This window comes from Montipora foliosa, chromosome 10 (assembly GCF_036669935.1).
Source record: "Montipora foliosa isolate CH-2021 chromosome 10, ASM3666993v2, whole genome shotgun sequence".
Classification (NCBI taxonomy): Eukaryota; Metazoa; Cnidaria; class Anthozoa; order Scleractinia; family Acroporidae; genus Montipora; species Montipora foliosa.
The window spans coordinates 1,310,810-1,323,641 of NC_090878.1; positions in this window are offsets into that span (position 1 = coordinate 1,310,810).

Below are 12,832 nucleotides of genomic sequence, written 5' to 3' on the forward strand. Positions count from 1 at the left end.
ACTAAAAGTAAACGACCTTTGGATAAAAATCAAAGCTCAAAATTTTGCCAGTCAGGTGTTTAGCAAACACACTTTCAAAATCTGAAGGAAAAAAGGAAGTGGTTTTTTTGATCACAGGGACACTTTAAAAAAATTCGGCTTGAACGGGATACGAGCCCATGACCCCTGTGATACCGTTGCAGTGCTCTGCCCATTGAGTTGTCAAGCCAACTGGAAGCTGATCAATTTGTGAGTTCGCAATGAAGCCGTAGAAGTCGTTAAAGATCGATAAAACAGAGGAGTACATTATGTTTGCTTACAGTGTTGTTGTCTTCCTTTTCCATGGTTTTTTCTTCTTGAGGTGTTCGCGGTATTTCCTTGACTTCTGCTGTCTTCCCAGCGTCAAAGTCCAGGCAGCGTTCTCTCTCCTTCTATCTCTTCCTTCCTTTTATTGTTCTTTGTCTACTCTCAAGTCCTCTTTGCCCTCTTTTCTCCCTTCTCGTTTCTGTCTCTCTCCCTCTCTGATTTGTTGTTGTACCTCTCCTAAACTGCTCGGCCGCCGTGGGAAATCGTCTCTAACGTTCGTGACTTCGCACTTGCTCGGCCGCTCACACAAATAAATTGTCGAGTAAAATCATTACCCGGGCCGACATGTCAGACTCATACAAATCATGCATCATGTAACACCTAATTAAAAAGCAGAATAAGCTTGGGCAGTGCTCACATTAGCAAATTTTCATATAGATATAGTTTACGCTACAGTTCGAGCACCATTACACAGAATTAGAAATATGAAAACTATAAGGAACATGCCACTAGAGTTTAAAATGTATCTCATATTAACTAACGTTCAAAGCCTGTTATACAACAGCCGAACAATGGGCCCGGCCCGGACAAAGATGGGACGGATGTCGCCTTTTCCAAAAGTCGTCTCGTGTACATGGTCCAGGAATGAAAGTCCTAATTATAATAGCGGGTGTTACTGAGAAGCTTACGTTGCATTCAACAAGAAAATCTTTGTCGGCACAAGAAACCACCGACTCTCACGAGTCCAGTCTGAAGCAGGTGAAACGTGCCAAAAGCAGCCGAATATAATGATGATTTCCAGGAAATTTCTGCAAAAGAATCGACTTGAGAAAATTAAAGTGGTTACTCGAGAGCCAAAGCTAATATTAATTAGGGTTCAATTTAAATCCAACCTATTGTTGTTTTAGAAAAAGCAAAATGAATGTATAAAAACATTCTTTTCCACAGATCAGGCGCTTAGATATAGGAAGACCTTTCGGAGCACCTGTCTCACAATAAAATTTTTGACATCGAGGGAAAATACATGTTTATCACACAATAACTAGCTAGAGCCTGTGGAGTAAAGGTTATGAACATAGCAAACTATCTTCTCTTGCCAGAATTAGTTGGTTCTGTTGCTGGGAAATAGCCATTGCAGGAAGAATCAAGCTGTCTCAGTTTTCAATATACATGTATCCCAACATGATCATAAGATAATACTTTACTCAAATGATTCTAAAACAAGTTACAAGACCAAAAATTCTCACAATAATGCTTAGAGAAAGCCTTACTCGGAATTGCATGACATTGACTAGAACTTTTATGGTTTAACAACCAAGGTGGCGGCTATCAACCTCTTCAACCAGATGAGAAAATATGGGACAGTGAATAGTCTAGAGGCGAATTGTTTGTCGAGCAAAATACAAAACGAAGTAGCCCGACGAAACAAGTTGAGAGAACAAAGAAACGAAAGTATGTCACGATTTATCCACCACTTGCCTCCATAGAAGAGTGTGGTCACTTTGTCACCATACGAAACACAACTGTGTAACCCCAACAGTATATACTTTTTTTATGCATATCCTTATCTGAAAATTGACAAATTTTGGAAAGGTGTTGCTTTGGAAAAGTTTCCGTTAATTGAATAAAATAATGTGCCGAATGACAGGAACGCCTCAACTGGAAGCTGGTAAAGTACTCAGCCTATGTCACATTCACCAGAAACTCACATAGTTTTGGGGAAAAATAAATTGTAGATAACAAAAAAATCAATGCATCAATGCCTGCGCTCAATAAGCTAAGATTTATTGTGCCGGTAAACTCTTGTAATTATATATAATAGCAATACACCACTCATTCACTCACTGTGGTGCTCATAAACCACTCGGGATGTTGGTAAATCGTATTGTCGAAAGCTGAACTTATAGAGTGTTTTCACTCACGTGATGCAGAGACGGCCTTGTTGGTATCCAAACCATTTGCGAAATATCGAACGAGTTTTGCACAATAATAGAGCTGGGGCGAGTCAAATTCCCAAAAGACTTTCTCGCTATTGTTCTGTACACAAACATGGCCACCGTGACGTCAGGTGAAAACACTCTATTGGACATTTAACATTTAGAAACTGTCTCATATATCTAGTTTCGTAGCAGTCTTTTAGTCTGTTTAAGTACGGAGTTTTTTAGGAACGTGCGTGACAATGTTGTTATTCCGCGTTTTGCGAATGTTCTATTATAGATGATGTAATGCTTAGTAAGTACGCTCTGAACTCTGGGAACGAAGAACACGCGCGAAACTGAAACGCGAGATACTCGTGAGTTTTGATGTTCCTGTGATGTGAAAGACGAATGAAGCGAAGCTTAGAGAAGAGTCAGATAGTACTTTTTCGGTTTTTGGGAAAACGAATCCGTATTCTTTCAGCACCTCGCGTGATTTATCAGCTTATAAACCATGGTTTATTGCTCGAATACCTAATAAAACAAGGGCAAAAGACCTGCCAAAACGAAGGACTAACAGCACATTTGACCGTTCGGCTTGCTTCAGCTGAAAAGTTCTTTAAAAGCTAAAACCTATGTCCGATTATTCCATGAGCCCATGTTGGAGACGAGGTGGTAAATAGGGCCAATGGAGACAGTGCTTTTTTATTAACTTTTCATTTCCAGCTTTCTCATTCGCGCCACTAAATCTCGGTTAGCAGCCATTACGTTTGACCTAAAGACGAGTTCACGCAACATCATGCAACATTGTTGCGTGCAACCCTGTTGAGACGTGTTGCGAGGTGCTGCGTGGATTTTGCGTGCAGACGTTGATTTAGTCTAAACTGAAATTTTTAGCGGGAAGCCAGCCAACTTAAGTTTCATCCACAAAAAAATTAACACAATGCCGGAGAATTTAATAAAACAATTAGATACGAGATTGCTCGTCGATAAGTGCATCTTTGGCTCCTTACCACCTCATATCTGTTGCGAATGTGCAATAATAAATTGTTAAGTATGTATTTATCAAATTGGAATAACTGACCGAGTTGCTTGCATGGAGACTGGGTATAATACAGTCTCCCACGAGACCTTGAAAGCACTGGATTGCTGTCAGCTTACTTTTGCAGCAAACATCGGAGACGTAAAATGACCAACGCGAGAGAATTGTACAAATATGACCACCGGTTATACGCTCTTCAGGTTTGACATAAGCGGAAGGGGAGTTGTTTGTCGATTGTACATGAATTTTGCCGCTGCAAACATATATTTATGTAAACTAGAAAGAGAGAGGTTTATGGGCGTTGTAGCCGCGCCCATATTTGCTTCCATGGCCTGTCGTTTGCATGGGGAATGTAGCAACAGTCGAATGTAACATGAACCAGAGCACTATCTCGCCCAACATTACCGCAGTAAAAATGGCTGAAAAACCACAGAAAAATGGCAAAGAATTGTGATAATAATTATTCAAAGAAATTTATGTTCCTGTACCCGTGCTATAGGGGTGTTATTTATTAAGATTTTTAATTCTGAAGGATTGAACTGTTTACGTCGTGGATGGAAGATAATGAATTTGGATTTCTCAAGATGAACAGTAGGAGACATGAGAAAGCTCTTGATTAACCATTCTTGCTAAAGTAGCCAAGTCTTTATGACAAAGAAAAATATTGGTGTCGTCAGCAAAGAGAATGAAGGAAAGATAATTGTAAGAAAGAAACAGATCATTAATGTATAAGAGGAATAATAAATAAAAGGGCTAAGTACAGAACCTTGAGGGACCTCACATACAACATTATTATTAGTCCTTGGCTTCGCAACACAATGACCACCGAACCTCTCTCAAATTTGGCCGTCATCGCCATGCATGCAAATGCAGTTACCCTCGATAAAAGTGTGGTTTGTGAGAAATTTGTGGCGCTGCACCCTAGGCGATTGACGGAGTTTACACTTTTGGCCGACTAGGTCAGTAAAGTATTTTTATTAGCGTCTACTTCTTTTATTTCGTGTCGTTTTAAAAGTTTGTTACAGTCTCCGACGTGACCTTCCTAAATTACGAAATTTAGGGACAAACGTCGGACGACGTATAATATATTAATGTATAGTTTGGTGTGCATTATATCAGCCACCCTCCATGAAAAATCCTTGTTTCACCCCTGTACTTAAAAGTGCATTCGTTGCTGGTAAAATGTACTGCAATCCAATATAAATTTATACGGCGTCGATAGCTTCAATTTGCCTGACGAAACAGCTACTGATAAACAAGAAAACTACTGTAAGCTTGAATGGTGGCGTGTGATTGTTGGTATATGCCATGATCTCTTTCAACACGGAAAGGAAACGTTTTCAGGCCCTCTTCGCTTTTTCAACGAGTTTTACAAAATATTTGAGGCAGCGAGGCACGCATTAAGAAGGAGACATGACGGGCGGGCTGCACAAACGTTTCCTGCCAAGAAAGGTCTCCCATCCGCGCCTCAAAGCTGCATTAGCGAGACTCCCCTCCCTTCCCTTTCTTAGTCTCCCACCCCCTCCCCCAGGGGCTGTACGGACGGACGGACGTGCGTTCGGGCAATCACGTGACAACCAAAACAAAAAAGGTTGACCATATTCTTGGATTTCACGTGACGTTAGTTACTTATTACAACAGGCAAAGACTTATCTTTTCACAAATTTTCAGTTTGATAGGGGTTTTCGTTTTGTGATAAAGCTTGGTTGAATTTCTAAGCTTTTAGATTTAAAGATAAATTCCCCTTGCTATAATTGCACTGTTGCGATAAAAAAAAATAAGCTAAAAGCTCTTGAGAGACATTTCTGGGCTCCTTGTAACGAAATTATTAGAATAGTTTGACTCTCCGGAACACATATTTCACCGAAGATTATCGTTGGGTGCCCCTTAAAAGGCCTTCAAATCGAAAGGTATTAATTTATTGTGGACAGTCGACACAGTAATGATGAATTCAGTTCCAATGTGCGATAATCTCTGGGACAAGAGATTTTGACAGAGATCGCAGTTCAAATCTATTCGGCATTCAACGGAATCCTCAGACCAAGCTTGTCATTGAACAGTACTTGGCTATTGCCGAGCAACTCAGTTTGAAAGTTAAACTGAGGGGCGGCTACCTGTTCCGTCCAACGAATCCCCATTGGGCCATAGCAAGATCATGTGATCTCCTGGCCATAATTAATGAACCCTCTAGCTCTTCGGTGGCTTAGACCAGTCTCAAAGTGTACCTAAAGGAAATGAGAAGTGATAAAGGTGAAACCCAGCATGACTTTCGATCTGGATGTGCGATAACCGAAGCACTCTCGGTTGTTGAGTTGTCAAAGGTGATGGATCATGTGGTTTGAACTCAGCGACAATGTGCTCTCTACTACCTTTAACTGGCAATAGTTCTCAAGCCGGTGGGGCAGCCGCCAGATTGGCTAAGGTTGACTTGGGTTCCGTTGCGTAGGAGTGGGAAAATCTTAACGAATTGAAACGTTTTTCCAGTTAAATTCACCGTACAATTCCAGCGAAAATCGATCTTGTTGATTTGAATCACTGTACGTGGTCAAGCAACATACAAACGATCGTGTTATGGTTGAGGTCCTATCCGCGAAACGAAAGCCGCATACAGAAATGAAGGTGGGCTTGTCACTATTGGTAGTCCTGTTCCAGGACACCCTCTTATCCCGCCCTGAAAATGGGCCTGGAACCCAGCCGGGAAAAGAGAGAGTCCTGAATTACTTGCAGGCGCATGCTCGGAATGACGCTATTTTTTCCCCCAAACTGGGGGAAAAAACATATTTGGGCATAGTTTATTCCGAGTGCTTTTACACTGGATACATGGGGATAATGTGAAAGGAAATTATAACACCAAGTTTCTGGAGACAATTGATTTCACGTTTAAGAAATGCCACTTTACCTTTGTGCCAAAGGCGGAACAACCGCAAGCTATTCATGCAGTCGTTACCGGTAATGGTGGTTTTGTTAAACCTGCATCAGGATTTGGCAAGTCTGTTTGCTACATGGTTGTTTCTTTAATGGTGTTTTCCATTCAAACCGAAACGCGAGGCGGATGTTCTCAAATTTATCTCTTCTGAGCAAAGTATTTGAAAAGCTGCTGAGAATTTTGTGTGGATTAGTGTGGATGGTTAACCTAACTGTAGAAGACAGGTGTGTTTTCAAACTACCCACAACAATATAGACGGGACCCCTTTTTTTCAGATGAATATTTTCCCTCCTCTTTCTTAAGTTTTTGCTTTCTTTTTTGCGAAGCCTGAAACCAACTCTGATATATATTAATACAGTTCACTGGATTATTTCTTTCCATTATAACGTTGAGCTTCAAATCCATATTATTACACAAAACGTACATTTTATTTGCATGCGTAGCCTTTCCGCTCCATAGGTAATAACCAAGACTTCCTAATTACAGTATTTTAAAGTAATGCTTTTTACATCTTTATAATTAGGTCACCACTTCGTTATGACTACAATTAAATATCGATCTAAAATAAGACCTTCTGATGGTACAAGTCGCCAGAGATTTCCTTGGACTACGACAAAAAAGACGATTGGTCTGACATATTAACATCCTAGTTCCCTCCAATACAGTTTATTGACCTCTTTCAAAATGGCGGGCATGATCGGTTATTTATAAACTTATTACCAACAAGAGAGTGCAAACACGCTAGCCGAGTCCTGTCATCTGTCATTAGTATACATCTGCAAGTGTTCTCTTTAAATGTACGTATGTGCTGCAATGTAAGTGGCGACTCGCTCGCTAAAGTATCTATTTAACAAATAGATTCCATGTTGCAGTGTGTCTGTTCCGTAATGGAAGAAAAAGATGACGCTAACCTGTTCAGGCATTTAGTTAGAAAAACTGAAAGGAGCGATAGTTGCGAAAGTGCAAAAACGAGGGAAGTCTGGGTCGTTCAGCTTGGAGAACGCCCGACCCAATCCTCTCGTGTTTTCACTCCCCTGCTGCTAACGCACCGTTCACTAAAGAGCTTCGTTTTGTTAACTGAACGCCAAACACAGGCTAAGATGACGTCACAATGTCGTAAGAACAAAAAAGCGGCACAGGAGTCGCAGCTGACGTTCTTACCCACAGTTTAAGGTCTTCTGTGATCTTTTACTGCAGACACATAGCGTCATGGAATCTATTTGTTAAATATAGAGCAAAAGGGTAGCCAGACGTAATTCTATAATACGATTTAAAAAAAAAAACACTTATTAATGGTGACGCCATCTATACGTCTGTCCTTCAATAGATCATAAGTAAAAAACAATCAAAATGTTTCTTTTATTCAGCTTATATAATCCTTGTTATTAAAAACTGGATCATTGGATAATGCAATTCGAGAGTTTTGATTGGCTAAGCCATCATGAGTTATGAGTTATTATACCATGATCTACAAACACGGCAAGCATATGCGTGATTTTTTGGGCCTTTTTATTTTTATTGTAGTCTAGTTTTCTATATTTTGGGGGCGTTTTTAATAAAACAATTATTCTACTCGCGCTTGTTGGATATGAGATGCGCATCGTTGGCTATCTATCATCTCATATCCAACGCGCGCTCATGGAATAATTGTTAATTAGATGATGAGTATAGCGTCTATGCCCTTTGCATGATCTTACATGTCTTGCTGTGTAGTTGTCCCATTTCAGATCATTTGGTGTTTCTGACAGATTTATTTCCTTCCAAATGCGTCAAATTCATCACGTTTTTATTCCATAAAGAGGAAATCAGGAAGTATGCAGCAGCTGGAAGCAGATTCCTTTACGGGAAGGATGAAGCCTTTAAGATTTGCGTTTAGTCCCAACGTGTAGCTTCGAAGTTTAGTTAGTAGTACTGGCCAGGTAGAATCTGGGAGGTACGGGTTCGAATGCCATTGGAGCCTGCAATTCTGCAATTGCTTAATTGCAGTCAACCTAAGAGAATCATTTCTTTCCTTGAAAAATAACGGCAACAGAGGTCCATTACAGCTATAGCTCTTGGTTTGATCAACCATCCTCAACGTTTGGAGCTATGCCCCATAACAACTAACTATCGCGCGCTCTTTTAGCATCTTTATTACTTTTGTTGATAGTTCCTTGTGTTACGTGCCAATGATCTGGTAAGCATGATGACGTCGAAGTTGATCAGGAAGATCTTTGATTTTAATCGGTCCATTTGTACGATTATGTATTGTCGCAACATCATGTACAAATATGACATTGTTAATCGTATAACGACCACTGATGAACTTGTGGATTCGGAGCTCATTTGAAGGAAGGAGTAGCGAACTGGTACGACTGTCAAATGGGTGTGATTCGCGTCTCCATATTTTCCGAATATCCCTAAAAATCCCCCGACTTCCGATCATTACCAAAAACGTTTCCGATTTCCGCTCCGAATGTGGCGGTGTGAAGCGCACAATCTTTGATCCAAAGGCGTGTGTTACAATGAAGGACACCCTGTGTGACCGTATCAAAAGAAAATGGAATTCGCTCACAAGTTTCATTGGTGTGATAAGATTTTCCTGGTTCGGCGTGAAAAAAATGGACTTTTAGGTCAGCTGCGGTTTCTGATAGACCCCCCAGCCTCCCTTACCCCTCCCACCACTCCTCCACGATCAAGTTTTTTTCCGCTGAATTTAGTTGGGAGGGGGGGGGGGGGGTAATTTTATGAATGTGGAGAAAAGCTTAATTTTAGTATTGTTTGTTGAGAGTATGGCTCTGCTGTTATTTGCCCACACTAAGTGGAGCTAGAGGAAGCAGCAGATTGCTTTAAAAGTCAAGCTAAAAAAAAAAAGCAAACCTAAGGTTGGATTCCCTGTCAAATAAGTCTTTTTGCAATCTGTGATGTTATGACTGATCCTTCATAGTGGAGAGTTTTTACACAAATTGTAATATGACTGGTTAATAGTAAAATAGAGTAATCCCTGTGTATGTGACTCTGTAGAACTTGTGTGGACATGTGACGAAGCTGATTACTCCATGGGACCTTTTTGACTTCGTCTTTTCCACCCATTGACTCCTTGCCCTTTTCCCCAAGCCACCCCGCCATCCCAAGATCGCTCTTTCAAACGATTTATTTTTGACGTTTTTCGGGAAATGGAAGAAAAACTTGAAATTCCACTTGTTCAGCTTATTGGTCGGTTGGGAAGTTTAATTTTTTAAGTTGGCATTTTCTGAAGTAAGGCAATTTTGGTAAACCAGTTAATCTAAAATGGCGTTATTTGCCAATGTCAAGAACGTTGGCTGATATAAGCATCTTACTCTCAATTTTTAACCACGGTACGGGACACTTAACGATAAAGAAAACTTTTTTAATGAAAACGTGGTTATCAGTTTAACACCACGTGAATTTGAAACCACTATCGAAAAGATAACTTTTTAACTTTCCACCAGCAGATCTATAGATATTGCTATGAACAGGTATGGATAAAATTATACCATACTTTACTATTTACAACACCACTAACAGATGTATCGAAATTTCCATGAAAAGGTCTGGATGATATATCAACCCATACTTTAAACTTTTTACCACATCACCAGCAGTTTTATAGAAATTTCCATGAACAGGTCTATATAAAATATGATCCCATACTTTGGCTTTTTACCACATTACTACCAGCTTTATGGAAATTTCCATAAACAGGTCTGGATAAAATGATACCATACTTTAACCATTTACAACATCACTAACAGATCCATGGAAATTTCCATGAACAGTTCTGGACAAAATATGATCCATACTTTAGCTTTTTGCCACATCACTAACAGCTTTGTGGAAATTTCCATAAACAGGCCTGGATAAAATATGATCCCATATGTAAACTTTCAACCACTTCACTAGCAGATCTATTGAAATTTCCATGAACAGGTCTGGATAAAATATGATCCCATATGTAAACTCTTAACCGCATCACTAGCACATCTATGGAGATTTCCATGAACAGGTCTGGATAAAATATGATCCCATATGTAAACACTTAACCACATCACTAGCAGATCTATGGAAATTTCCATGAACAGGTCTGCATAAAATATGATCCCATACTTTGGCTTTATGGAAATTTCCATAAACGGGCCTGGATAAAATATGATCCCATATGTAAATTTTTAACCACATCACTAGCAGATTTACGGAAATTTCCATGAACAGGTGTGGATAAAATATGATCCTATATGTAAACTCTTAACCACATCACTAGCAGATGTATGGAAATTTCCATGAACAGGTCTGGATAAAATATGATCCCATACTTAAGCTTTTTGCCACATCACTAACAGCTTTATGAAAATTTCCATAAACAGGCCTGGATAAGATATGATCCCACATGTTATTTCTTAACCACATCACTAGCGGATCTATGGAAATCTCCATGAACAGGTCTGGATAAAATATGATCCCATACTTAAGCTTTTTGCCACATCACTGAAATCGTTATGGAAATTGCCATAAATAGGCCTGGATAAGATATGATCCCATATGTAAACTCTTAACCACATCACTAGCAGATCTATGGAAATTTCCATAAACAGGTCTGGATAGAATATGATCCCATACTTAAGCGTTTTGCCACATCACTAACAGCTTTATGGAAATTTCCATAAACAGGCCTGGATGAGATATGATCCCATATTTAAACTTTTAACCACATCACTAGCAGATCTATGGAAATTTCCATGAACAAGTCTGGATAAAATATGATCCCATACTTAAGCTTAATTTTGCCACATCACTAACAGCTTTATGGAAATTTCCATAAACAGGCCTGGATAAGATATGATCCCATATGTAAACTTTTAACCACATCACTAGCACATCTATGGAAACTTCCATGAACAGGTCTGGATAAAATATGATCCAATAGTTAAGCTTTTTACCACATCAGTAACAGCTTTATGGGAATTTCCATGGACAGACCAGCTGGATAAAATTAATGATCACATAATACTTTAGCTTCTTACTTCATCACTGGCAGATTTACAGAATTGCCCTATTGTTTAAGTGCCACAGTAACTATGACCAAAAAATCACTTCCTTTTTTTCTTCGGATTTTTAAAGTGTGATTGCTCAACACTTGACTGGTCTGTTATCCAAAGACTATTTACTTTGAGTGTAAGTTTTGGATTTCACAGTCTGCCAATACTCACATTTCCAACAGACCGATTGGACCTGTTATTTGCCCACACAAAGTGGAACTAGAGGAAGCAGCAGATTGCTTTAAAAGTCAAGCTAAAAAAAAAAAGCTGTCAAATAAGTCTTTTTGCAATCTGTGATGTTATGACTGATCCTTTATAGTGGAGAGTTTTTACACAAATTGTAATATGACTGGTTGATTGTAATGTAAATTCACAGGTGATTTTCTGTTATGTTATGTTATGAAGTCATGTTTGATTTGGTGCTTCAAATCAACAAGTGGTTAATAGTAAAATAGAGTAATCCCTGTTAAGCTTTTTACCACATCAGAAACAGCTTTATGGGAATTTCCATGGACAGACCAGATGGATAAAATTAATGATCACATACTACTTTAGCTTCTTACTTCATCACTGGCAGATTTACAGAATTGCCCTATTGTTTAAGTGCCACAGTAACTATGACCAAAAAATCACTTCCTTTTTTTCTTCAGATTTTTAAAGTGTGATTGCTCAACACTTGACTGGTCTGTTATCCAAAGACTATTTACTTTGAGTGTAAGTTTTGGATTTCACAGTCTGCCAATACTCACATTCCCAACAGACCGATTGGACCTCTGAGGGTTCGATCTAGGGAAAACTGATGTGTCATTTACTCACTAGCTTAAAATTTCAGCGTGTAAACGCAAAACACAAGTTTAAAAGTTTGAAAGCCCAAAACTCCCGAGCTGCATATTAATTCAGCGGCACACACATGCATTGCATTCTTAAACTACATGTATTGAGTCTTTGACATCACTTTCTCCTCAATCTTGCCAGTTCTCTCAAGAAGTTAAAGTTAGTAATGGTGGGCCATTAAACAAGAAAATTCCAGTTGAAATACCGTTTAACAGATGTCTTTTTGAAATCAAGGCTTAAAACTTGGTTTTTGGTCACAGTAGCACTTTAAGGAACAATTGACTGCATGAATAACTCATAGATAATCTGATCTACATCTAATTTTTTTGTAACTCCTTGTATCTTCTTCTTAAGTACTACCCTGCCCCTTTTTTCAGTTTTCCATTTTCATCAAAGTCAATATCAAAGGATATTACGCTTTCCTTTGGAATCTGGGTGGATGTCCAGCCATGCCAAGGCACCCATTTTGATTTTGACTGAAAATGAGTCACAGAAAAATGCAGGGCCTCCTTTTACATGAGCTTCGAGTGAGTTTGAATACATGTTTTGACCCGTGCTAAATTTGTAGTTGACAAAAATCAGTATACATACATGATTTAAAAGAAAACACTTTGAAAGCGTGTTTAACTAAACATCTTCAAAACAGTCATGCTTGTTAAGGTTTGGTGTGAATGGGGCATAAATTTTAATCGAGCAATTGCATCTTTTTACACCTTATGGTTTACCTCCCGTACTGGGGTAACTTGATTTCTGACCATGTCATCGACATCTACTGGAACCCCCTCAGGTTTCT